Source organism: Chiloscyllium punctatum, unplaced genomic scaffold (assembly GCF_047496795.1).
Source record: "Chiloscyllium punctatum isolate Juve2018m unplaced genomic scaffold, sChiPun1.3 scaffold_211, whole genome shotgun sequence".
In the NCBI taxonomy this organism is placed as follows: domain Eukaryota; kingdom Metazoa; phylum Chordata; class Chondrichthyes; order Orectolobiformes; family Hemiscylliidae; genus Chiloscyllium; species Chiloscyllium punctatum.
In genome coordinates, this window is record NW_027309945.1 from 370271 (window position 1) to 393255 (window position 22985).

At 43.5% G+C, this 22985-nt stretch overlaps 2 long non-coding RNA genes across 2 annotated transcripts in view; one reads left to right on the forward strand and one right to left on the reverse strand.

Moving 5' to 3' along the window:
- Positions 1–22985, reverse strand: part of LOC140471958 (uncharacterized) — a 122986-nt gene that overhangs the window by 73433 nt on the left and 26568 nt on the right. The gene's annotated exons all lie outside the window — the stretch shown is intronic.
- On the forward strand, positions 317–7790 carry LOC140471961 (uncharacterized). Its single transcript, XR_011957296.1, has 3 exons — positions 317–443; positions 1429–1545; positions 7654–7790. It is a non-coding gene; the product is annotated as an uncharacterized lncRNA (long non-coding RNA).

The window sequence follows — 22985 nt, forward strand, 5'->3', positions numbered from 1 at the left end:
ACTGTAGTTGAAATGTAAATCGGATAACGTACATATTTCCAATCGATTCACACTACTCGAGAAAGAAACTTCTTTTCAAACTCCCAACACAGTTGGTGATTTACATACCTGGCCAGTATGGTTGATTTGGACCAGACAATTTCCATGTTAGACATCTCCATGATTATAACTCGACAAAGCAATTGATAATGATTAATATTTTACCCATCAGTCTGTGCAGATATGAATATTCTCTATAAACTCACTGATCACCTCAGACGCACGCGCAGTTTGGTTTCTATGTAGAGCATGCGCAGTATCACATTGGTCAGGACACAGAGAGACATGGAGCTACTTTGGCCGGCAGCGGCTGCGATCGGCTTCAGAAAGCGGCGCTCAGAGCCGGTGTGTGGGAGCCTCGCCGGGAGAAAGGAGCGGAGAGAATTCACAAGTCCCGGATAAAGGTGAAAAAAAAAACTCGGAAAAGACCCACCAGGCCCGGGAAAGGAGGTGGCGGTCTCTGATCAGGGAACGGGCCCAGGGTCACGGCCGCCATTTGTTTGAGGGAAGAGGGAGCCCGGGCCTCAGGGCCGCCATCTTGAGAAGGTCAAGGTGCAGGAGGGCGGGGTTATCGGGGTCTGTAGAACAATCAGAGGAAAGGGAAGCCCCATTGTTGTTGATTAATTCCACGAACACAGCTTCACTGGGCGATCCTGCAGGAATATCCTCTCTCAGTCCTGCTGGGATGTTTCACCCCATCAGAACCAGTAGCTCTCCTCCTCTCTCAGCTCCCCTTCTGTCCTTCCTGCAGCATCTGTCCCCTGGAACATTGAGCTGCCTGTCCTGTCCCTCCCTCAGCTGTTGTTTCTGTAATACCTGTGATATCCCAGACCCATCTTAGATTACTTCACTAAAGACTTAAATGCACCCGGTGGATTTTTCTTAACATCAGCAATTGTTTAATACTCACTTACAGGTTTTTTATTACATCTTTTTTGAAGCATTTACTTCACATTCAATCATTTGCAATGGTGGGATTTGAACCTGTGTCCAGAGAACACTTGCTGACTTTCTGGATAAATTGTCACACAATAATGGCACGAGGCCATCACTTCGCCTGCTCACAGTTTGTATATCTAAGTGCAACATGAATCAAAACCCTTTCTTCCCACACAATTATTTGATCCTGAACTCTGGTGCTATCAGTCAGTATTTTTCCATGTGTGAACCCTCACTGTATGCGTCTAATTGCTGCCTCTGTCAGTGTCTCTCACTCTTGCAGCTACTCCAGATCCTGAGCCAACAGAATTCTCCACTCCAGAGAGATGAGGCAGCACAGGCCAGGGATGGAGACTAGAATTTCCCAGATCTCTGTGGGCCATTCTACATGTGTAACCATCACAGCATCAGTCTAATTTCCGACTCTGCTTATTTCTGTGTCTTCTACAGGTACTCGGGGAGTTCCTGACTCAATAGACTTGCCAACTGCTGGTTGGAAAGATGATTGGTCAGCCAGTGAGATGAAAGTCAGGGAGGTCGGGAGCCTTTAATAAATCCTGCTGCCAGGTAAGATCACTCACAGTGCACAGAGCAGAGAGCAATGAGAGGGCTCCAAACATCAGCTAACAAGACATGACATAGACATAGTGATGGAGGGGGAGCAAAGTACAGGCACACCCCAGGCTCATACACCACCCCTACTTTAAGTTTTGTTGCACTGAGACAGCATCGGGAATTCCCAGTTTTCAATCTAGACGTGGGCTATCTTGGTGAGCACCAGGACAACAGAGGGGAATGCAGGCCTCACATGAGAGAGTGGTAATGCTGCCTGGGATCTTTCTGTTCTCTATTCCCCCTCCAACATTGTATCTATGGGTCATCTTGTGGACCAGTGTCTTCAATCATTCTAACTCCTATAACAGTTCCTATCTCTGTCATCCCCTCCCCTCTTACCAATTAATTGACATATTTGAAACCTCCAGTCTAGACGACCATCCGTATCGCTGTAACTTGCTTCAGTCTCTACAACATGCCTTGTCTCGATAGTCTCCTCCTCCAACAACTGGGCCATCGGGCCTGTTTCTGTGCTGCATGACTCTTTGTTTGCAGTTTCCTAATTGGAATGAGTTGCATTTGCCTGTGTTTCGCCCATACCCCTTCCAATCTTCTCCTCTCCATGTACCTGCCCAAGTATCTTTTCCATGTTGTAATTGTACTTGTTTTTCCCATTTCCTCTGGCGGTCCATTCCGTCTATGCACCATCCTCTGTGCAAAATGTTGCCCCTCAGCTCCCTCTTTAAATCATTGCTCTCTCACCTCACGTTTATGCCTCAAGCTTCGGACTCGCCTACCCTTGGCTTTTCACCTTATTTAGGCTCTATATGGTTTCATAAACCTTTATAAGGCCACCCCGTAGCCTCCTTTACCCAGGAGAAATATTGACGACAATGTTACAAATATCTCCAACTCATGTACTCAGTGCTCTGACCAATGAAGACAAGTGTGCCAAATGCTGCTTTCCCCACCATGTCCCCCTGTGATTCCATTCCAAAACAGTGTAAGTGCACCCCTTGGTCTCTCTCTGTTCAACAACATTGTCCAGAGCCCAACCATTACCTGTCTTAGTCCTCCCTGGTTTGTCTTAACTAAATCCAACACATGAATTAAATTCCATCTTTCATTCCTTGTCCCACTGGCCCAGTTGATTACCATCCCCTTCGATAACTATATTCCCTGCCCACTCTTCCACTAATTTTGGTATCCGCAAACATACAAACAGTGACTCCTATATTTTTACCCAGATCCTCTATATAAATGATGCACATTGGTGGCCCCAGCACCAATCCTTACAGCACACTGCTGGTCGAAGGCCTCCAGTCTGAACAACTCTCTCCCTCCTCCTATCAAACCCATTGTGCATCCAGTTGGGTCGCTCTCCCTGAACCCATGTGACCGAACCTTACTAACCCATGAAGCCTGCTCAACCCTTTCAAAGGCCTTGCTGAACCCAGAAACAATGTCTATTGCTCTGCTTCCATCTCTTTTCTTGGTCACATCTTCAACAAACTCAGGCAAGTTTGTGAGGCATGTTTTCCTGCGCACAAAGCCTCTCTAACTGTCTGTAATCAATCCTGTCTTTCCAAATGCATGTAACTCCTATGTCTCAGAATGATCTCCAACACCTTACCCATCCTTGATTTCTGTCTCCTCAGTCTGCAGTTCCTTGGCTTCCCCTTGCAGTCTTTCTTAACTAAGGGCACAAAATTATTTTCATAGTCAGACAGTCATACAGCACAGAAACTGACTGTTGGGTTGATACCGACCATAATCTTAAACTAACCTCGTCCCTCCTGCCTCTTCCTGGATCACACCCCTTCAAACCTTTCCTATTCCTGTACTAATATTTCAAGCTTTGTAATTGTACACACAATCACCCTTTCCTTGGGAATTTCATTCCACACACAAAACACACTCTAACAGTTTGCTCCTTATGTTTTCTGATTTTAAATCTCTCCCTTCTAACCTTAAGAAATGTAGCCCCTAGTTCTAAAATGACCTGCTGTTGGGGAAAGACAAGTCACGTTAACTCTATCTATATCCCTCATTATTTTATAGACTTCTATACGCTCACCTCTCAATCTCCAGGCTCATGTGAAAAATGTCCCTGACTATACAACCTTCCTTTATAACTGAAACTTTCTATACCCATCACCATCCTGGTAAATGTGATCTGAACCCTCTCCAGTTTAATATCCTTCCTATAACTGGGCAGAGTATTCCAGAATAGGCCTTACCAATGTCCTGTACAATCTACACACGACTTCCCAAACTCCTAAACTCGAATGACTGAACAATGAAGGCAAGTACCATTTATAACCATCCTGTCTCTCCTTGTGGCAAACTTCAAAGAACTACGTACCTGAACCCCAAGGCGTACAACACTACTGAAGACCCTACCATTAATTGTGAAAGCTCGACCCTTGTTTGTTGTAACCTAAATGTATTACCTCGCATTTACCCGAATTGAACTCTGTCTGCAGTTTTTCAGCCATTCACGCATTTCATCAAGATCCCTTTGTAAACTCAGAAAACCTCCATCACTGCCCAGAATGCCACAAATATCACTGCTCAGGCCCCTACAATTTCTTCCCCAGCTTCCCACAATGTTCTGAGATACATTTGATCAGGTCCTGGGGATTTATCTACCTCTATGTTTTAAATCTTCCAACACCGCCTCTTCTATAATGTGGACTCATTTCAAGACATGGAGTCATTGAGATGTACAGCATGGAAACTGACCCTTTGGTCCAACTCCTCCATGACGTTTGTCAAACCCATTTGCCAGAACTTTGTCAATATCCCTCTAAAATCCTGATATTTATATACACATCCAGATGCCTGCTAAATATATTTCTGTTAGCCTCCACCGTTTCTTCTGGCAGTTTATATCATATATATATATACCAACCTCTGCAGGAAACAGCTGTCCCTTTGGTCCCTTCTAAATCTTTTCCTCTCACCTTAAAGCTATGCCTTGTAGGTTTGGACTCACCCCCCCACGACCGGAGAAAAGTCTTTATCTATTGACCCTTTTCCATGCTCATCATGATTTTAAGAAACCTTTATAAGATAACTCCTCAGCGTCCCATGTTAAAGTATAAATAATCCCAGTCTCTTCAGCTTTTCTCTGTAGCGCAAACCCTCCAACCCTGGCAACATCCTTATTCATTTCTTCTGAACCTTTTCAAGTTCCACAACATCCATCCGATGGCATTGAGACCAGAATTGCACACAATATTCCAATAGTGGTTCGGCCAAACACTGAGCGCCCCAGACCTTATCCACAGTAAGTTCCAAAGTGAAATATTTGTTTAGGATCTTGTAGTTCCACACGTCGTTGGATTTGTTGATCATTAAGAATACCGGTTTTGTCCCGAGCTCTTCTTTTGCTCTTAATACACTTTGGATTCTCCTTAACTTTATGTGTCAAAGTTATTTCATGTCCCCTTTCTGCATTCCTGATTTCAATCCAAAGAGTATTCCTACAGCCCCTATGCTCCTCAGGGATTCCCTTGATCCAGCTGGCTATACCTGACATGTGCCCCCTTTTCCTTGAGCAGAGTCTCAGTCGACAGCCAGTGTTTCTGAAAACTGTCAGCATTGAGCTGCACACAAACAGGAACATGCTGGTGCTCAACGGTCCTTTTATCTCACATTTAAAATATTCCCAATTGTCAGAATTCCCTTTACCTGCAAATAGACACTCTAATCAACTTTTAAAAAGGTTAATGTCTAATACTATCAAGATTTGTCTTGCCACATTTTATAACTTTAACGTTTGGATCAGGCCTGTCTTTCAGCAAAGCTATTTTCAAACTAATAGAATTGCGGTCACTTTGCCAAAGTGCTCCCTCACTAACACCTCAGTCCTATTCCCTACCTTGTTTCCCAAGGGGAGGTCAGGTTTCGCTCCTTTCTCCAGTTGGGCCATTTACATATTGACTGAGACTTGGTCAAAGGCCTTACCAAACGCCAGGATAACCACATCATCTGCACTACTCTCATAAATAATTTTAGATAACTTTTCAAAAAAACTCAATTGAATTCATCAGACAGGATTCTCCTTTACAAAATCTGTCCTGAATCTGTTCCTTCATTTTCAATGTTGATACATCTTGACCCTCAGAATTGTTCCCAATTTTTACCCAATATCCCTATGGTCAGCAAAGTATTAAAAAGATCCAAAAGGGCCCCAGCAATCTCCTCCCTTACCTCCCACTGCAGCCTGCAATACATTTCATTGGGCACTGGTGATTTCTCCCCTTTTATGCCTGTGAAAGCATTTAATATCTCCTTATTGATCTTAACATGTTCTCGAGTCTCACCATCCTGACTGAAATCCCTGGGCTACAGTGTCTTTCTCCTGTGTGAATACAGATGGGAAGCATACATTGAAGACCTCAGCTACTTCCTCTGGCTCCATGCGCAGATCGTCCCTTTGGTTTCCAACAGACCGCACTCTTTAGCTGGGCATCTTCTTACTCTGCCTCTCGTCATATAATATCTTGTACCTTTTCCTTACTAGTGTCTGCCAAGGAGGTTTCATGGCCATTGAGTGCCCCTCATTTTTAAGGACCCCCTTGCACTCTCTATCGTTGTTGAAGGGCTTCACCTGGTTTGATTGCACTGTATTTTCTTTACCAAACTCACAATATCACTTGATGAGTATTCGCTGAACTTGGTGCCTTTGTCATTCACTGTTCATGGTACACGCTGGCCCTGAATTCTCACTGTATCACTTGAAAATACTCCCTCTTTCCAATTGTAGGCTCGACTGCAAATAGTTCCTCTGAGTCTATATTTTTCAAATCCTGTCTAATGCTAGTAATAATGATCAGTGATAGTGATAATGAAATGATAAGTAGCATTCCCCAAATTTGGACACACAACTTCTGCATGATCCTTAGCTCTTTCCATCATGACTTCAAAACGTACAGAATTATGGTCATTATCCCCAAACACTACCTTATCCTTATCTCTGTCAAAATGTTCAGTACCTACAGCCCACCCTGTCTCTTTAATATCCTCCAGCCGTTACCAAAGGCTTGTACCTTCCTCAAGCCTTTCCATCATATGATATCACTGCAAACTTCTCCAGTCCCCACAGCACTCCTCCATCCTATCCTACAGCACCTCACTCCCATGAACCTTCTACCATCCCTATAAACCTCCTTATTTGTATAAATCCCTCCAGCTCCCACAGCCATTCCTGCCCATCCTCCCTTTGAAGCCACATGACCGTTCCCCAGATCTGTAACCTTGGCCAATCTCTGCAATCTTATCTATCTCTGTGACCTCCTCCCATCACTACTAGCCTTCTTAACTCTGTAACCTCCTGCAGTCACTAAAATCATCCGTGAATGTGTACCATCCTATTGAGGACTGTCACCTCTTCCAGTCCCAACAGCTCTCTCTACCTGTAACCTTGGCCAGTCTGAAGAGTCCTTACTAATTCTTCAACCCTCGGTATTGATAACTTCATCCAGTTTCGATAACTGAGAAGAGAGGAATGAGAAGGCTCCAAACCTCTGTTAACAAGACATGACATCGATACAGATCTGGAGGGGGAATACAGTACAGGCCCACCCCATGCACAATCCCCATCCCAACTTTAAGTTCTGTTGTACTAAAACTTGCTACACTCCAACACTGCACCTTTGGCATGTTTTGTGGACTGGTGTCTTCAATAATTTTTAACTCCAATAACAGTTCGTATCCCTGTAACCTCCTCCTATCCCAATAGTCACTCCACGTATTTGAAACGTACTGCATTCCAGGTTACTATCCCTATCACTGTAACTTGCTTCAGTGTCTACAACATGCCTTATCTCGGTTGTCTCCAGTTACTGGAGGAGGAGACTGAGTCATGCAGCACGAAAATATTTCCTTCGATCCAACTCATCCATGTTGACCAGAGTCCCTGACCGAGTCGCATTTCCCTGCATTTGACCCAAATCCCTTCAAACCTTCTACTCTCCATGTTTCTGCCCAAATCTTTTTTACATGTTGTTATTGTACTTTTCCCTACCACCTGCACCATCCTCTGTGTGAAAAATGTTCTCCTCCAATCCCTTTTAAGTCTTTCCCCTCTCACCTTATATTTATTCCCTCTAGAACATAGAAGACGGCGGCACAGTACAGGCCCTTCGGCTCTCGATGGGTTCCACAGGTTGGCGCAACAATGTGAAGCCCAAGTAGCCAACACTATTCCATTCTCATCCATGTGACTATCCAATGACCGTTTAAATGCCCTTAAGGTGAGCAGATCTACTCCTGTTGCAGGCAGTCTGTTCCATGCTCCTACTACCCTGAGTAAAGAAACTATCTCTGACATCTGTCATATATCTTTCACCGCTCAATTTAAAGCTATCCCCCCTCATGCTCGGTATTGCCATCTGAGGGAAAAGGCTCTCACTGTCCAATCCATTTCACTTTCTGATTATCTTAATATCTCAATTAATTCATCTGAAACGTCTTCACTCAAACAAAAACAGCTTCAAGTTCCTCATATCACATTCCCTCCATACCAGGTAACATCCTAGTAAATCTCCACTGAGCCTTTTCCAAATCTTACACATCGTTCCTCTAATGGGGTGACCTATCTGCTCTGTCATTTCCTGGCCTATCCCTGCTGCCCTTCTTGAACAAAGGAACCACATTTGCTATCCTCCAGTCATTCGGCATTTCATCCGTGGTCAGCAATGTATTAAATATATCCACCAGGGCCCCAACAATCTCCTCCCTTACCTCCCAAAGCAGATTGGGATACATTTCATTCAGAGGGAAGGGAGACCTGGAGCCTTCAAGAAATCCTGCAGCAAGATAGGCCCACTCACAGTGAACAGAGCAGAGAGCATTTCAGCGATCGATCTTTGGTATGGAGGACATGACATAGGTACAGAGTTGAAGGGTGAATACAGAGTGTGATGGTCCCAGGCTCAATCTCCACTCTCTCGTTTACTTTCTTCTCTGCTGTATTGAGTCTTCCTTTGTCAATATAGGAAGTTGACAGTTATCAATCCAGGCCTGTGCTGTCTTAGTGAGGATCAGTACAAAAGCGGGGAAAGCAGGCCTCCCCCAAGGAGATGGTTTTGAATCCTGGGATCTTTATATTCCACACTTCCCCCGATCACGCTAACTTTTGTCATGGGATGGAGTCATTCATTAAGGAAACGTTCCTTTCGGTCCAACTTATCTGTGCCTGGGCCATGAATGCTTGTAATTCCCAGAAAAGTTCTTTTTTCTATAACCTTAACCCTGCCCACAATCCCACTATTAATTTGATCCCTACTCCAATTCTGATGATTCCTCATATTTGTAAATTGCTCTAGTCTTGATAACATGCCGAATCTCAATAATCTCATCCTGCACTCAGTACAATAATCGCTATTTCTGTGGTTTTTCACAATAACTACAGTCCACCCTGCCACTGTAAAATCCTTTTCAGACCCTTTTCCAGTCGCCACAACACTCCGCATCTCTGTTTGCTCCTCTGAGCACCTCTAACACTCTCACTTTGTGTGGCCGGTAATCTGTGTGAATAACCCTTGGCATGTGGATGGACAATATGGTATGTGAATAATCCTGTCGCCAGAGAATGGTCAATACTGTGTGAGAATAATTCTGTGGTCTGCGGTTGGTCAATTCTGTGTGTAAATAATCCTGTTGGCTGAGAAAGATCAATACTATGTGAAAATAATCCTGTGGCCTGAGGATGATCAATTCTGGTGTGAATAATCCTTTGGCCTGAGGGTGGTCCATACTGTGTGAGAATAATCCTGTGGTCTGCGGTTGGTCAATTCTGTGTGTAAATAATCATGTTGCCTGAGAAAGATCAATACTATGTGAGAATAATCCTGTGGCCTGCGGATGATCAATTCTGTGTGTGAATAATCCTTTGGCCTGAGGGTGGTCCATACTGTGTGAGAATAATCTTGTGGCCTGACATATGTCAATAAAATGTGTGAATAATCCTGTGGCCTGAGGATGATCAATACAGTGTGAGAATAATCCTGTGGCCACATGCTGGTCAATAAAGTGTGTGCATAATCGTGTGGGCTCAGAATGTTGAATATTTTGTGTAAATACCCGTGTGGCTTGAGATTGGTCAACACAGTTTGTGAATTATCCTTTGGCCTGTGAATGGTCAATACTGTGTGTGAATAACCCTTAGCCTGAGGATGGTCCAAACTTTGTGTAATTAGTCCTGTTGCCTGAGGTTATTCAGTACTATGTGTGAATAATCCTGTGCACTGTGAATACTCAACACAGAGTGTGAAAAATCCTGTGTCCTGAGGGCAGTCAATACTGTGTGTAAATAACCCTATGGCCTTTGAATTGTAAATACTGTGTGTGAATAACCATTGGCCGAAGGATGGTCAATACTGTGTGTGACTAACTCTTTGCTGAAGGATGGGTAATACTGTGTGTGAATAATCCTGTGGCCTGTGGATGGTAAATGCAGTGTGATAATAATCCTGTAGCCTGTGAATGGTCAATACTATGTGTGAGTAATCCTGTGGGCTTTGCATGGTCAATATTGTTTGTAAATAAGCCTTTGGTCTGAGGATAACCAATACTCTGTGTGAATAAGACAGTGGCCTGTGAATGGTCATTACTGTGTGTGAATAATTCCGTGGCCTGTGTACTATCAATGCTGTTTGTAAATAATCCTTTGGCCTGAGGATGGACAATACTGTGTAGGAATAATCCTTTGTTCTGTGGATAGTCAGTACTGTGTGTGAATATTATTCTGGCCTGAGGTTGTTTAATACTGTGTGTGATTAATCCTGAGGCCTGAGGCTGGTCAATAATGTGTGCGTATACTCCTGTGGCCTGAGGATGTTCAATACTGTGTGTGTATAATCCTGTGGCCTGAGGTTTGTCAATACTGTGTGTGAACAATCCTGTGGATTGAGGATGGTCAATACTGTGTGTGTAAAATCCTGTGACTTGTAAATTGTCAATACAATGTGTTCATTAATGCTGTAGCCATAGGCTGGTCAATACTGTGTGGGAATAATCCTGTTGGTTGAGAATGTTGAATACTGTGTGAGAATACTCCTCTAGCCTGAGGTTGGTCAGTACAGTGAATGAATGATCCTGTGGTATGAGGATAGTCAATACTGTGTATGAATAATCCTGTGGCCTGTAAATTGTCAAGACACTGTGTTCATTACTCCTGTGGCCTGTGAATCGTAAATACCGTGTGTGGAAGCCCCTTGGCCTGAGGATAGTCAATACTATGTGTGAACAATCCTGTGGCCTGAGGATGGTCAGAACTGTATGTAATTAATCCTGTTGCCTGAGGTTGTTCAATACTGGGTGTGAATAATCCTGTGCCCCATGAATGGTCAATGGTGTGTGTGCATATTGCTGTGGACTGTGAATGGTCAATACTCTGTGTGAATAATCCTATGGTTTTAGGATGGTATATACTGTGTATGAGCAATCCTGTGGATGGAGGATGGTTGATACTGTGTGGGAATAATCCTTTGGACTGTGCATGATCAATGCATTGTGTGAATAATCCTGTGGACTGTTAATGTTCAGTACCGTGTGTATGCTCAATGCATTGTGTGAATAATCCTGTGTGCTGTGAATGTTCAGTACTGTGTGTATGCTCAATACCATGTGTGAATAATCCTGTGGACTGAGGCCAGTCAATACTGTGTGTCTCTAATCCTGTGGCCTGTGAATCGTAAATACTGTGTAAATAAGTCTTTGCATTAGGATGGGCAATACTGTGTGTGAATAATAATGTGGACTGTGGATTGTCAATGCTGTGTGATAATCATCCTGTGAGCCGTGGATGGTCAATATTGTGTGTTAATAATCCAGTGGCCTGAGGGTAGTGAATAATGTGTGCGAATAATCATGTGGATTGAGAATGTCCAATACTGTGTTGGAATAACCTTTTGGCCTAAGAATAGTCAATACTGTGTGAGAATAATCCTCTGGCCTGAAGATGTTCAATACTGTGTGTGACTAATCCTCTGGCCTGAGGATGGTGAATACAGTGTGTGAATAACCCTCTGGCCTGAGGATGGTGAATACAGTGTGTGAATAACCCTCTGGCCTGAGGATGGTGAATACAGTGTGTGAAAAATATTATTGCCTGAGAATGGTCAATAAAGTGTGCGAATAATCCTGTGGCCTAAGGTTGGACAATACTGTGTGGGAACAATCCTGTGGCCGGAAGATGGTCTTCACTGTGTGTGAATAATCCTATGGCCTGACAATGGTCAATACTGTGTGTGAACAATCCCGTGGCTTTAGGATAGTCAATACTGTGTGGGAATAATCATGTGCCCTGTGAATGGTCAAGACAGTGTGTTCATTAATCCTGTGTCCATATGCTGGTCAATACTCTGTGTGAATAATCCTGCTGGCTGAGAATATTGAATATTGTGTGTGTATACTCCTGTGGCCTGAGGTTGGTCAATACTGTGTGTGAATGATACTGTTACCTGAGCATGATCAATACTGTGTGTGGTAATCCTCTGGCTTGTGAATGGTCAATACTGTGTGTGACTAATCCTTGGCATGAGCATGATCAATACTATGTGTGAACAATCATATGGCTGTGAATGGTCAATACTGTGTCAGAATAATCCTGTGGCTTGAGGATGTTCAATACTGTGTGGGAATAATCCTGTGATCTGTTAATTGGTAAAGAGAATGTGTTCATTAATCCTGTGGCCTCGGATTGGTCAATACAGTGTGTGAATGATCTCATGTCTTTAGGATGATCGATACTGTGCGTGAATAATCCTGTGGCCTGTGAATGGTCAATACTGTGTGTGAATAACCCTTGACCTGAGGATGATCAATACTGTGTGTGAGTAATCCTGTGGACGGAGGATGTTCAATACTGTGTGGGAATAATCCTGTGGCCTGAGGATGTTCAATACTTTGTGAATACCCCTGTGGCCTGAGGATGGACAAAACTGCGTGGTAATAATCCTGTGACCTGCAAATGATCAAGACAGTGTGTGCATTAATCCTGTGGCCGTAGGCTGGTCTATACTTTGTGAATAATCCTGGGCTGAGAACATTGAATATTGTGTGTGAATACTCCTGTGGCCTGAGTTGAGTCAATACTGTGTGTGAATAATACTCTGGCATGTGAATGGTCATTATTGTGTGTGACTATACCTTGGCCTGAGTATGATCAATACTTTGTGTGAATGATCCTGTGGCCTGAGCATGGTCAATAGAGTGTCAGAATAATCCTATGGCTTGAGGATGTTTAATACAGTGTGTGCGTAATCCTCTGGGCTCAGAAAGGTCAATAATGTGTGTGACTAATCCTGTGGCTTGAGGATGTTCAATACTGTGTGTGAAAAGTCCTGTTGCAAGAGGATGGTCAAAACAGGGTGAGAATAATCCAGTGGCCTGAGAATGGAAAATACTGTGTGGGAATAATCCTGTGCCCTGAGGATGTTCAATACTGTATGTGAATAATCCTGTGGTCTGAGAATGGTCAATACTGTGTGGGAATAATCCTCTGACCTGTAAATGCTCAAGACAGTGTGTTGATTAATCCTGTGGCCATATGCTAGTCAATGTTGTGTGTGAATAATCCTGTTGGCTGAGAATGTTGAATATTGTGTGCGGATAATTCTGTGGCCTGTGGTTGGGCAAGACAGTGTGCGAATGATCCTGTGGCCTAAGGATTATCAATACTGTGTGTGAACACTCCTCTGGCCTGAGGATTGTCAATACTGTGTGGGAGTAATCCTGTGGCCTGAGCTTGGTCAATACTATGTGTGAATTATACTGTGGCCTGAGTGTGGTCATAATCTGTGTGTGAAAACTCCTGTGGACAGAGGACGGTCAATATTATGTGTGCATAATCCTCTGGCCTCTGAATCATCAGTACTGTGTTTGAATAATCCTGAGGCCTCAGGATGTAGAATACTGTGTTTGAATAATCCTCTAGCCTGTGAATGATCAATGCTGTGTATGAGTAATGCTGTGGACTGTAAATGGTCAATACTGTATGTGAAGAATCCTATGGTTTTAGGATGGTCCATACTGCGTGTGAGCAATCCTGTGGACTGAGGATGGTCTATATAGTGTGTGAATACTCCTGTGCACTGTGAATGCTCAATACTGTGTGTGAATAATCCTGAGGTTTGAACATGGCCAATACTGTGTGGGAATAATCCTGTGACCTGACGTTGGTCAGTTCAGTGTGTGTATAAGTCTGAGTACTGAGAATGATCAATACTGTGTGTGATTAATCCTGTGGCCTGAGAATGGTCTATACTGTGTGTGATTAATCGTGTGGACTGAGAATGATCAATACTGCGTTTGAATAATCCTGTCGCCTGAGAATGATCAATACAGTGTGGGCGTAATCCTTTGGCCTGAGGATGGTAAAAAGCGTGTGTAATTAATCCTGTTGCCTGTAGTTGGTCAATACTCTGTGTGAACTTTCCTGTGGCCTGTGTCTGTTCAATGCAGTGTGTGAATAATCCTGTGGACTGAGGATGGTCAATACTGTGTGTGAATAATACTGTCGTTTTCAGATGGTCAATACTGTGTATGAGTAATCCTGTGAACTGAGGATGGTCAACATTGTGTGTGAATAATCCTTTGGAATGTGAATGGTCAATACAGTGTGTAAATAATCCTGTGGCCCATGAGTCATCAATACTGTGTGTGAATAATCCTTTGTCTAAAGATGGGCAATAGTGTGTGTGAATAATCCTGTGGCCGTATGCTGGTCAATACTGTGTGTGAGTAATCCCGTGGATTGAGGATGGTCAGTAGAGTGTGTGAATAATTCTGTGCACTGTGAATGCTCAATACGTCTTGTGAATAATCCCGAGGCTTGAACATGGTCAATACTGTGTGGGAATAATCCTGTGGACTGAGAATGTTCAATACTGTGATTGAGTAATCCAGTGGAATGAGGGTGGTCAGTATTGTGTGAGAATAATCCTTTGGAATTTGAATGGTCAATACAGTGTGTGAATAATCCTGTGCACTGTGAATGCTGTATACTGTGTGTGATTAACCATTTGTCTAATGATTGTCAATACTGTGTGTGAATGATAATGTGGCCTGTGGATGGTAAATGCTGTGTGTTAATAATCCAGTGGCTTGTAGATGGTCAATAGTGTGTGGGAGTAATTCCGTGGCCTGAAGATACACAATGATGTGTGTGAAAACTCGTGTGGTCTGAGGATGGTCAATACTGTGTTGAAAGATGCTGTGGACTGTGAACGGTCAATACTATGTGAGAGTAATCCTGTGGACGGAGGATTGTCATACAGTTTGTGAATGATCCTGTGGCCTGAGAATTGTCAATACAGTGTGTGAATTACCCTTGGCCAAAGAATGGTCAATACTGTGTGTGAATAATCCTTTGAACTGTGAATGGCAAATACACTGTATGAATAATCCTGCGGCCTGAGGATGGTAAATACTGTGTGAATAATCCGATGGCCTGTGAATTGTCAAGACTGTGTCCGAATAGTCCTTTGCCGAATGATGAGCAATACCGTGTGTGAATAATAATATGGCCTGTGGATGTTCAATGCTGTGTGATCATAAACCTGTGGGCTATGGATAGTCAATATAATGTGTTAATAATCTCTGGCCTGTGCATGGTCAATACTGATTGCAAATAATACTGTGGCCTGTGGATGGGCAATACTGTGTGTGAATAATCCTGTGGTTTGAGAATGGTCAATACTGGGTGTGAATAATTCTGTGATCTGTGAATCAGCAATACTGTGTGTGAATAACCTTTGCCTGAGGATGGTCAATACTGTGTGTGAATAATTCTGTGGCCTGAGGATGGTCAATGCTGGGTGTGAATAATCCTGTGGCCAGAGAATGGCCAATACTGTGTGGGAATAATCCTATGGCCCTTGAATGTCAATACAGAGTACGAATAATCAAGTGTCCTGAGAATGGTAAATACTGTGTGGGAATAGTCCTGTGACCTGCAAATGGTCAAGACATTTTGTTCATGAATCCTCTGTCCGTATGCTTGTCAATACTGTGTGGGAATAATCCTGTCGGCTGAGAATGTTGAATATTGTGTGTGAGTACTTGTGTGGCCTGAGGATGGTCAATACTGTGTAGGAATAATCCTGTGTCTTGAGGATTGTCAATACTGTGTGGGAATAATCCATGGCCTGAGGATGGGCAATACTGTGTGGGAATAATCCTGTGACCTGTAAATGGTCAAGACAGTGTGTTCATTAATTCTGTGGCCGTAGGCTGGTCAATATTGAGTGTGAATAATCATGCGGCCTGAGGATTTTCAATACTATGTGGGAACAATCCTGTGACATGAAAATGGTCCAGACAAAGTGTTCGTTAATCCTGTGCCATGTGCTAGTCAATACTGTGTGTGAATAATCCTGTGGACTGAGAATTGTCAATACTGCGTGGAAATAATCCTGTGACGTGTAAATGATCAAGATAGTGTGTTCATTAATGATGTGGCCGAATGGTGGTCAATACTGTGTGTGAATAACCTTTGGGCCAAAGGATAGTCAATACTGTGTGTGTTAAATATCCTGCTACCCAAAGTTGTTCAATACAGCGAGTGAATAATCCTATGGCCTGTGAATGGTCCACACTCTGTGGGAATGATCCAGTAGCCTGAGGATGGTCAATACAGTGTGTGAATAATCCTGTGGCTTTAGAATGGTCATATTCTGTGTGGGGAAAATCCTGTTGACTGAGGACGGTCAATGCTGTGTGTGAATAATCCTGTGGCCTGTGAATGGTCAAGACTCTGTGGGAATCATCCTGTGGCCTGAGGTTGGTCAATACGGTGTGTGAATAGTCCTCTGGCCTGAGAATGGTCAATACTATGTGTGAAAAATGCTGTGGACTACAAGACCATAAGACATAGGAGTGGAAGTAAGGCCATTCGGCCCATCGAGTCCACTCCGCCATTCAATCATGGCTGATGCGCATTTCAGCTCCACTTGCCAGCGTTCTCCCCGTAGCCCTTAATTCCTCTAGACAACAAGAACCTATCAATCTTGGCCTTGAAGACATTTAGCGTCCCGGCTTCCACTGCACTCCGTGGCAATGAATTCCACAGGCCCACCACTCTCTGGCTGAAGAAATGTCTCCGCATTTCCGTTCTGAAATGACCCCCTCTAATTCTAAGGCTGTGTCCACGGGTCCTAGTCTCCTCGCCTAACAGAAACAATTTTCTAGCATCCACCTTTTCAAAGCCATGTATTATTTTGTACGTTTCTATTAGATCTCCCCTTAATCTTCTAAACTCCAACGAATACAATCCCAGTATCCTCAGCCGTTCCTCATATGCTAGACCTGTCATTCCAGGGATCATCCGTGTGAATCTCCGCTGGACACGTTCCAGTGCCAGTATGTCCTTCCTGAGGTGTGGGGACCAAAACTGGACACAGTACTCCAAATGGGGCCTAACCAGAGCTTTATAAAGTCTTAGTAGTACATCTCTGCTTTTATATTCCAACCCTCTTGAGATAAGAGACAACATTTCATTCGCTTTCTTAATCACAGACTCAACCTGCACGTTTACCTTTAGAGAATCCTCGACTAGCACTCCCAGATCCCTTTGTGCTTTGGCTTTATTAAGTTTCTCACCATTTAGAAAGTAGTCCATTCCTATATTCTTTTTGCCAAAGTGCAAGACCTCGCACTTGCTCACGTTAAATTCCATCAGCCATTTCCTGGACCACTCTCCCAACCTGTCTAGATCCTTCTGTAGCCTCCCCACTTCCTCAGTGCTACCTGCCTGTCTACCTAACTTTTTATCATCGGCAAACTTCGCTAGAATGCCCCCGGTTCCCTCATCCAAATCATTAATATATAATGCGAACAGCTGTGGCCCCAGCACGGAACCCTGCGGGACACCGCTCGTCACCGGCTGCCATTCTGAAAAAGAACCTTTTATCCCAACTCTCTGCCTTCTGTTAGATAGCCAATCCTCAATCCATCCCAGCAGCTCACCTCGAACACCATGGGCCCTCACCTTGCTCAGCAGTCTCCCGTGTGGCACCTTATCAAAGGCCTTTTGAAAGTCCAGATAGACCACATCCACTGGGTTCCCCTGGTCTAACCTACTTGTTACCTCTTCAAAAAATTCCAACAGGTTTGTCAGGCATGACCTCCCTTTACTAAATCCATGTTGACTTGTTCTAATCAGACTCTGCTCTTCCAAGAATTTAGAAACCTCATCCTTAATGATGGATTCTAGAATTTTACCAACAACCGAGGTTAAGCTGATTGGCCTATAATTTTCCATCTTTTGCCTTGATCCTTTCTTGAACAAGGGGGTTACTACAGCCATCTTCCAATCATCTGGGACCTTTCCTGACTCCAGTGACTCTTGAAAGATCTCAACCAATGCCTCTGCTATTTCCTCAGCAACCTCTCTCAGAACTCTAGGGTGTATCCCATCGGGGCCAGGAGATTTATCAATTTTAAGACTTTTTAACTTTTCTAGCACCATCTCTTTTGTAATGGCAACCATACTCAACTCAGCCCCGTGACACCCTTTAATTTTTGGGATATTACTCATGTCTTCCACTGTGAAAACTGACGCAAAGTACTTGTTAAGTTCTCCTGCTATTTCCTTATCTCCCATCACTAGGCTCCCTGCATCAGTTTGAAGTGGCCCAATGTCTACTTTTGCCTGTCGTTTGTTTCTTATGTACTGAAAGAAACGTTTACTATTATTTCTAATATTACTGGCTAGCCTACCTTCATATTTGATCCTCTCATTTCTTATTACACTCTTTGTTATCCTCTGTTTGCTTTTGTATCCTTCCCAATCTTCTGATTTCCCACTGTTCTTAGCCACTTTATAGGATCTCTCTTTTTCTTTAATACATTTCCTGACTTCCTTTGTCAGCCAAGGTTGTCTCATCCCTCCCCGGTTAATCTTTCTTTTCTTGGGAATGAACCTCTGTACAGTGTCCTCAATTATACCTACAAATTCCTGCCATTTTTGCTCTAGTGTCTTCCTGGTTAGCCTCTGCTTCCTGTCTATTTTAGTCAGTTCCTCTCTCATGCCCTCATAATTACCTTTATTCAACTGTAACACCATTACATCAGATTTCGCCTTCTCCCTTTCAAACTCCAGACTGAACTCTACCATATTATGGTCGCTACTTCCTAAGGGTTCCCTTACTTTAAGATCTTTTATAGAGTCTGGTTCATTGCAAAGCACTAGGTCCAGAATAGCCTGCTCTCTTGTGGGCTCCATGACAAGCTGTTCCAAAAAGCCATCCTGTAAGCATTCCATGAATTCCCTTTCTTTAGATCCACTAGCAACATTATTTACCCAGTCCACCTGCATATTGAAGTCACCCATGATCAATGTAACCTTGCCTTTCTGACATGCCTTCTCTATTTCCCGGTACATGTTGCGTCCCTGGTCCTGACCACTGTTAGGAGGTCTGTACACAACTCCAATTATGGTTTTTTTGCCTTTGTGGTTCCTCAATTCCACCCACACAGACTCCACATCATCCGACGCTATGTCATTCAATACCATAGATTTAATTTTGTTCTTAACTAACAAGGCAACCCCACCCCCTCTGCCCACCTCTCTGTCTTTTCGATAAGTCGAAAAACCATGGAGGTTTAACTGCCAGTCCTGACCCCCCTGTAACCAAGTCTCTGTGATGCCTACTACATCATAATCATTCACTATTATCTGTGCCATTAGTTCATCGGCTTTGTTATGAATGCTACGAGCATTCAGGTAAAGTGCCTTAATGCTAACTTCCTTATTAGAGATGTTGTAAGTCATATGTCCTAAGTTATCCTTGCTTTTTTCTGCATTCTCAGTCTGCCTCAATTTTAAATCCGCCTGGAAACATGCTATCCTGTTGCTTATCTTTCCATTTACCTCCATACTCCCTGTCGCTTTCACTTTCCCTTCCCCCCAACTCAGAAGTTTAAAGTCCTACTGACCACCCTATTTATCCTCTTCGCCAGAACATTGGTACCTGATCGGTTCAGGTGCAAACCGTCCCAACGGTACAGATCCCCCCTGTTCCAAAACTGATGCCAGTGCCCCATGAAGTGGAATCCCTCTTTCCCACACCAATCCCTTAGCCACGTGTTTACTTGCCTAATTTTCTTGTCCCTATGCCAATTGGCACGTGGCTCGGGCAGTAATCCAGAGATAATGACCCTTGAGGACTGTGAATGGTCAATACAACATGTGATTAATCATGTGGACAGAGAATGGTCAATACCATGTGTGAATTAACCTCAGGCCTGAGAATTGTGAATACAGTGTGTGAATAATCCTGTGCACCGTGAATGCTCAATAAAGTGTGTAAATAATCCTATGGCCCATGAGTCGTAAATACTGTGTGTGCATAACCCTTGGCCTAAGGATGGTCAATACTGTGTGTGAATAATTCTGTGGACTGTGAGTGGTCCATACACTGTGAATAATGTTGTGGCCTATGAATCATCAGTATTGTGTGTGAATAACCCTTGGCTTGCAGATGGTCAATACTGTGTGTGAACAATCGTGTTGCCTGAAGTGGTTCAATACAGTGTATGAATAATCCTGTGGACTGTGAATGGTCAATACTGCGTGTGAATAATCCTGTGGCCTGAGGTTGGTCAATACTGTGTGTGAAAAATGCTGTGGACTGTGAATCGTCAATACTGTGTGTGAACAATCGTGTTGCCTGAGGTGGTTCAATACAGTGTGTGAATAATCCTGTGGGTTGAGAATGGTCAATACTGTGAGAAAAATGCTGTGGACTGTGAATGGTAAATACTGTGTGTGAGTAATCCTGTGGCCTGAGGATGGTCAATACTGTGTGTGAATTAACTTGTGGCCTTAGAATTGTGAATACAGTGTGCGACTAATCCTGTGCACTGTGAATGCTCAATGCAGTGTGTGAATAATCCTGTGGACTGAGGGCAGTCAATACTGTGTGTGAATAATCCTATGGCCCGTGAATTGTAAATACTGTATGTGAATAACCCTTGGCCTAAGGATGGGCAATACTGTGTGTGAATAATGATTGGCCTGTGCATGTTCAATGCTGTATGATAATAATCCTGTGGCCTGTGGATGGTCAATACTATGTGTTAATAATCTTTGTCCTGTGCAATGTCAGTATTGTTTGCGAATAAAACTGTGGCCTGTGGATGGTCAATAGCGTGTAGGAAAAATCCTGTGGCTTCAGGATTCTCAATACTGTGTGTGAATGATCCATGGCCTAAGGATGGTGAATACTTTGTGTAAAAATTCCTGTTCCTTGAGGATGGTCAATACTGTGTGGGAATAATCCTGTGTCCTGAAAATGATCAAAACAGTGTGTTCATTAATTCTGTGGCTGTAGGCTGGTCGATATTGAGTGTGAATAATCATGTAGCCTGAGGATTGTCAATTCTATGTTGGAACAATCCTATGACCTGCAAATATTGAAGACCGAGTGTTCATTAATCCTGTGGCCGTGTGCTAGTCAATGCTGTGTGTGAATAATCCTGTACCCTGTGAATGGTCAATACTGTGTGTGAATATTCCTGTGGCCTGAGAATCGTCAATACTGCGTGAAAATAATCCTGTGACGTGCAAATGATCAAGACAATGCGTTCATTAATCCTGTGGCCATATAGTGGTCAATACTGTGTGCGAATAATCCTGTGGACTGAGAATGTTCAATACTGTGTGGGAATAACCGTTAGGCCGAAGGACAGTCAATACTGTGTGTGATAAATATCCTGCTGCTCGAGGATGTTCAACACCGCGAGTGAATAATCTTGTGGCCTGAGAATGGTCCATACATTGTGTGTGAAAGATTATGTTGCCTGAGGGCAGCCATCCTGTGTGTGAATAATCCTGTGGCCATCGAATACTCAATAATGTATGGGAATAATCCTGTGGCCTGTGAATCGTCAGTACTGTGTGTGAATAACCTTTGGTCTGAGAATGGTCAATACTGTGTGTGAATAATCCTTTGGACAGTGAATGGTCAATACCATGTATGCATAATGCTCTGGCCTGTGAATCGTCAATACTGCGTGTGAACAATCCTGTAATTTGAGAATTGTCAATATTGTGTGTGAATATTCCTGTAGCCTGAGGATGGTCAATACCGTGTAAATATAATCATGTGCCCTGAGGTGATGGTCAATACTGTGTGTGACTACTCCTGTGGCCTGAGAATGGGCAATACTGTGTGTTAATAATCCTGTGGCTTGAGGGTAGTCAATACTGGGTGCGAATATTTCTGTGACCTGTAAATGGTCAGGATAGTGTGTTCATTAATTCTGTGGCCGTATGCTGCTCAATACTATGTGTGAATAATCCTGTGGCCTGAGGATGTTCAATAGAGTGTGTGAATAATCCTGTGGTCTGAAGATGGCCAATACTGTGTGTAAATAATCCTGTGGCCTGAGAATCGTCAATACTGCGTGGTAATAATCCTGTGACGTGCAAATAATCAAGACAGTGTGTTCATTAATGATGAGCCCGTATGCTAGTCAATACTGTGTGTGAATAATTCTGTGCCCTGAGGATGGTCAATACTGTTTGTGAAAAATCCTGTGACATGCAAATAATCAAGACAGTGTGTTCATTAATGATGTGGCCATATGCAAGTCAATACTGTATGTGAATAATCCTGTGGTCTGAGAATGGCCAATATTGTGTGGGAATAACCGTTCGGCCGAAGGATAGTCAATACTGTGTGTGTTAAATATCCTGCTGCCTGATGATGTTCAATACAGTGAGTGAATAATCCTGTGGCCTGAGGATTGTCAATACTTTGTGTGAATAATCCTGTCACCTACGGACTGTCCATGCTGTGTGTGAATAATCGTGTTGGCCTGAGAATGGTCAATGCTGTGTGGGAATAATCCTGTCGCTTGAGGATAGTCAATACTGGGTGGGAATATTTGTGCGACCTGTAAATGGTCAAGACAGTGTGTTCTTTAATCCTGTGGCCGTATGTTAGTCAGTACTGTATGCGAATAGTCCTGTGGCCTGAGGATTGTCATTACTGTGTGGGAATAGTCCTGCAGTTTGAGGATGGTCAATACTGTATGTGAAAAATCCTGTTGCCGGAGGACGGTCAATACTGTGTGTGAATAATCCTGTGGCCTGAGAATGGTCAGTACAGTGTGTGAACTATCATGTGCACTGAATACTGTGTGTGAACAATCCTTGGACTAAGGATGGTCACTACTGTATGTGAACAATCCTGTGGCCTGAGGGTAGTGAGTACTATCTGTGCATAATCCTGCGGCCGGAGGGTAGTCAAAACTCTATGTGATAAATCTATGACCTGTAAATGGTCAAGACAGTGTGTTCATTAATCCTGTGGCCTGAGGGGGGGTCAGAGCTGCGTGTGAATAATCCTGTGGCCTGAGGATGATCAATACCATGTGTGATTCATCCTGTTGCATGAGGATGGTCAATACTGTGTGTGACAAGTCCGGTG